We start from the raw sequence: 6,000 nt of genomic DNA, 5'->3' as shown, positions 1-6,000 counted from the left end.
AAAAGCATGAAGCTTCAAAATATCAATGGGAGTATATATAAATCACAGTAAATTGGAGAGAATATTAACTGTGGATGTCAATGATTATGGAAAGACAGAAGCAGAGACATCGAAATATAAGGGAAGATATAAAACCCAACAACCACCCAGAAATTACAAACCGTGTATATCAATGCGTATAGCAATATAAAGACACGGGAGAATGAAAAACACTATAATCCCAAGGTAATGGTAGAAGAAAATAACTTCCTCCGGTGGTAGATGAAAAAGAAGAATGACATATATGAAAGTTAGGAGTATATCAAGAATCAGAACTGGATGAAGCATTTTTACAATCTTTTAAAAATAGGAAATGAGGAAGAAGATGTAAGAGCGATGAAAATAATGAAACGGAAGAGGTCAATTTTCAATTTATAGCGAAATATCAAACATAGCAATCGAGGAAAATTACGCATTTAATCAAAAGAAATCTTAATTTCCTTAAATTCCGAAGAATCAAATCTTATTTAGATTATGAAGATTTTCTATTCCTTAAATTACGAAAATCAATCGTTAATACGTCAAGAGTTAAGACGAATCTCTATTCTCCATTTCACTCTTTTACGATAACTTCTCTCATACGCTTCGAATAATCAGATTGTTTTATCTATATTATTCAACGGTGATAAAACTCTATTTATCAACAAATATACGGCATGAAAACATTTTTATTGTTAGTCATGACGACCTCACTCAAATTTCGGGACGAAATTTCTTTAACGGGTAGGTACTGTGATGACCCGGAAATTTCTGACCAAATTTAAACTTAATCTTTGTATGAGTAACATTTTCAACACGATAAACAAAGTCTGTAAAACTGAATCTCAAAATTTTTGAACTATTTTCATATATTCAAATACCTTTCGGTTGTTCTCGACGATTCGCGAACAATTATATGTATATAGATACATATATATATACTATAACTTGAAAATGTAACAATGTATTAATTTTTTTGATACCGTACATTAAACTTATTGGTTTAAATATTTAATTGAATATATATGATAAGTTGGAATATTAATTGTATGAATAACTTACGACGTATATTTAAAACGTGTTTATGAATGTTGAAAATATATATTAACTTGGTCATAAAACAATTTGTTATTATATATATATATATTAAAAAATAGCGAGACAATGATTTATAGAAGTAAATGACCAAAACACTCGAAAGTTTAAGATACACTTTGAATGATATAGTTTATTGATAATTTAAGACTATATTTTGACAAAAGTACGAGTCACAAAACGTAAATTACGAGTTTTCTAAGGGTACGAAAATGCGTTCGAGAAACCGGAACCGGGACATAAGTCGAGTGACAACGTACGAGTCATCGGAACGAAAATTACAAGTCAACTATGCACATGAATTTAATATAATATATAATTAATTATTTAAATTATATATATTATATTTAATTATGTCGACAAACAAGAAAACAAAAAATATGTGAGCTGGATCTGACGGCCATGCGATCGCATGAGAAATAGGCATAAAACCCATGCGATCGCATGGGCATCAGAATCAGGAATTATGGCTATAAATACCAGGTTTCTTGCGCATGTTTTTAACACATATTACTCCTAAGTATTTATTTATTATTATTATTATTATTATTATTATTATTATTACTATTATTATTATTATTATTATTATTATTAATCTTAATATTTTTAGTAATATTATACATAAAATTTTACGACGAGGTCATGAGCGTGTCACTTTCAAAACAAGCTTCAAACGGGATAGAACTAAGGAAATTATGGGTTATAGCTATGGAGGTTATGGGTAATGTTCATGGGTATTGTTCGCAAGTCAAACCTAGTATTTATCATCTCTGTTGCGTCTACGTACTTTCCTGCAATATTGAATCTCAATATTGATACGTGAGCACTCATATATTATCTTTTATATATTAATAGTGTATACATGTCTAGTGCTCGAGTATATATTTATACATGATTGTATGCTAAATTTCGTCGTTAAACAGTTTATAATGAATCACGAATTAAATACATATATTACTGGTAAACGGTATATGATATACATGTTTTCGGAAAGCTGGCGAAAAATCAATAACTTTTCATTTAGAAATCGCGTAATTTCGATGAACGAATAAAAAGATATGGTCAACTAATTATAATTGACGTTAATTGGAATTGCTTTTGAATCTGCAATTAATATTTAAACAACCTGTTTATGAGATTGATAAAATACTACTAGTCAAGAAAATGAATCCTTATATAAGACACGTCTCGTTTTGTTGAACAATTGTCAAAATTGACTTTTTGAAATGACTTTTGATAACTTTTGTATGTCGATCTCGAGCATTAGGATTGTGATACACTATAACCCAACCTAGTTTTAGACATGTATTGACCAACATATGTTCTCTAGGTTGAGATCTACGGTTAATCTTGCATTCCGAGTTACGGTCACTTTTTGATGAATGACCTTATGTGCTGCTAAGGTGAGTTTATAGATCCTTTTTTTTTTAATTGCTTTTGCAATCTATATTTTTGGGCTGAGAATACATGCACTTTATTTTAAACGCAATGGATACAAGTACATACTAAATTCTACACTGAGTTTGAACCGAAAATCCCTTAGCTTTGGTAACTAGTAACTGCCAGTTATAAGAACTGGTGGGCGCGAGTAGTAGTATATGGATCCATAGGGCTTGATATCCCCGTCTGAGCTAGAGCACTAGCCTTTTAACGGACGTATGCTATTTGAGAAGCGTACACGTTGGTTTGCGTGTATTATTAAGATGATTATACAAAGGGTATAAATTATATATACGTTAAGTTTAGTTACCAGGGTGCTCAATTTCGTAGAATATTTTGATAAACGTTTCGGATGAAACAACTGTAATCTTGTGATCCACCTTTATATACAGATTATGCGAAACACTAAAACTATGAACTCACCAACCTTTGTGTTGACACTTGTTTGCATGTTTATTCTCAGGTTCTCTAGAAGTCTTCCGCTGTTTGCTTATATGTTAGACAAGCTATGTGCATGGAGTCTTACATGGCATATTTATCAAGGAAACGTTGCATTCACCAAATCATCACCATGTATCTTATTTTGACTGCATTGTCAACAGAATTACTATTGTAAACTATTATTTACGGTGATTGTCTATATGTAGAAATCATCAGATGTCGAAAACCTTTGATTTAAATATTCATTTATGGTGTGCCTTTTCAAAAGAATGCAATGTTTACAAAACGTATCATATAGAGGTCAAATACCTCACAATGAAATCGATGAATGACGTGTTCATCCATATGGATTTGGAGCGATCGTCACACCATTCTTCTCGACCTGAGCTACACGAGACAAAACTTGATAAAAGATTAGTGAGGGTGGTGAGGTCCCCGACCAATCTCCCCGAGATATTGCGGGACCAACGCCAAGATGTAAGAAAATCCCCACCCCCCCAACGGGCCCGATCAAGAACCAAGGCCAATTTGTTTGTCTCAAGCCTATAAAGTCTATTAAATCTGTCTTTAAAAGTCGTCTCCCCAAGCCAAATATCCTCCCAAAAACGTGTAATAGACCCGTCAACAATTCTTTTTTTGAAGGAATTAGCGAAAGCGGCGTTGTTATTTGAAATATTTTTACCCACCTTAAGGATACCCGCCCATGTGGAAGAAGCACATGAGGAAGGGGTAGAAAATGAAGCACTAAAACCCCCATCTTCGCCATAGATATTTTTAATAATTGACACCCAAAGCGAATCGCTTTCACGTTTGAAACGCCACCACCATTTTGCAAGTAGTGCACGATTTTTAAGAGCAAGAGGGGCAATATCTAACCCACCATAATCACGAGGCTTAAGGCAAGTCTCCCATTTAACCCATGCCATTTTTGAGACTTCGGAGGACTCGCCCAAAAAAAAACGACGTCTTAAACCCTCAAGTTTTTCATTTACACAAGAAGGGGATACGTATAGCGAAAAGAAATAGAGAGGTAGACTAGATAATACCGATTTAATTAATGTGAGTCTACCGCCATATGAGAGGGATCTAGCTTTCCAATCCGCCAGCCTTTTGCCAAACTTGTCGAACACCGGATCCCAAGACTTCGAAAGTTTCATCGACGACCCGAGAGGAAGCCCAAGGTAGGTAATAGGGAGTGTACCTGCTACGCACCCAAGCCAGACTGCCATATTTCCCGTTTCTACTTTTGAGACCCCAAGTCCATAAACGCAACTTTTGTGAAAGTTAATTTTTAATCCCGATGTCGCTTCAAAGCACTTAAGAATTTTAGTAAGATTTTGCACGTTACGTCTATTCCATTCACCAAAAAATAGCGTGTCATCCGCATATTGCAAGTGCGTGACCTGTAAATCCCCCGCCCGATTGGGATCCCTGAAAATCAGTTGTGAAGTGCAGCTGATTTAATTAGGTGGTTTAACCCTTCGGCGACCATGATAAATAGGTAAGGGGAAAGGGGATCCCCTTGCCGCACTCCTTTCTGAAGAGGAAATTCTTTAGTAGGGGAACCATTGACCAAAATCGAGATCTAAGCGGATGAGAGACATGCAAAAATCCATTTTCTCCATCGATGACCAAAACCCATCAACTCCATAATTTCCATAAGAAAGTCCCAACTAATGCTGTCAAAAGCCTTCTCAAAGTCGACTTTAAATAAGAAGCTTTTTCTTTTGGTAACTTTTATATCATGAAGAACTTCATTCGCAATTAGCACACTATCAAGAATGTATCGATTTTTAATGTATGCACTTTGTTCAAAGCCGATGACCGAAGAAATAACCCTTTGTAGCCTTTTGGTTAAAACTTTTGACAGAATTTTATATAGGCTCCCGATTAAGCTGATAGGACGGTAGTCACCAAAACCTTGTGGATCATTTTTTTCGGGATTAATGCAACAAAAGAAGAATTATAACCTTTAGAAATTTCGCCAACCTCCCAAAAACGAGTGAAAACCGCAAGAAGTTCATCTTTAACAACATCCCAATATTTTGAAAAAAAATTCATGTTAAAACCGTCAGGTCCCGGGGCCTTTTCACCACCACAGTCCAATATAGCATCGTGAATTTCGGGTAGAGTGAAGGGGATTTCGAGGCTCGACGCGTCATGAGTACCTAGCCGTTTGTTCAATGGACCACGTATTTTAAAGGTGCGAGAGTTGTTTTCACTAAAACGATTTTTGAAGTATGTAAAAGCTGCTGTTTTAATATCATCCGGTTCTCGATCCATAAACCATTTGAGTTAACACCCCTGATGTTGTTTTTATTTTGCCTCCTTTTAATACACGAATGAAAAAATTTACTATTTTCATCACCGTCCGTTACCCATTTGATTCTAGCTTTTTGTTTCAGTATATCAGCTTTCTCTTTATCTTTTTGAAACCACTTTTTTCGCATCTAACTAAGTGGCAATTTCAGCATCCGAAAGATCACGAGTGCCAATGATGTTTTCCCAATTAGAAATGTCTTTGTGAAGTGTGTCGATTTCGACATTTAGAGAGTTATAGTTAGGATTACATTTTTCCTTCAACACCCCTTTAACTTTCTTTAGCTTATCACGAAATAAACAGTCGACCCTAGGGTTCCGAATGGTATCTTTCCACGCTTCTTTAATCAATTCATCACTTTTTTCATCGTCGAACCAATTGTTGAAAATTCTAGTAGGTTACGGCCCGAAGTCATTATTTGAATCCTTCAAAATAATTGGGCAATGGTCAGAATAATCCCTATCAAGCGTACATGCTATAATTCCATCCCATGATGTATAGCACGCTTCTGAGACCAAAAATCTATTGAGTTTACTATACTTTAATCCGTCATCACTAATTCTAGTAAACTTCATCCCCCCCCAATGGAATTTCAATGAGATTTGCCTTGTCAATGAAATCGTTGAACATCTTTGCTCTACTTTTGATAAATTCGCAATTTTTCCTTTCCGATCTTCGCCTAACTT

This window comes from Rutidosis leptorrhynchoides, chromosome 8, assembly GCF_046630445.1.
Source record: "Rutidosis leptorrhynchoides isolate AG116_Rl617_1_P2 chromosome 8, CSIRO_AGI_Rlap_v1, whole genome shotgun sequence".
In the NCBI taxonomy this organism is placed as follows: domain Eukaryota; kingdom Viridiplantae; phylum Streptophyta; class Magnoliopsida; order Asterales; family Asteraceae; genus Rutidosis; species Rutidosis leptorrhynchoides.
The sequence above is the reverse complement of the archived record's forward strand: the minus strand, read 5'-3'. Positions refer to the sequence as shown.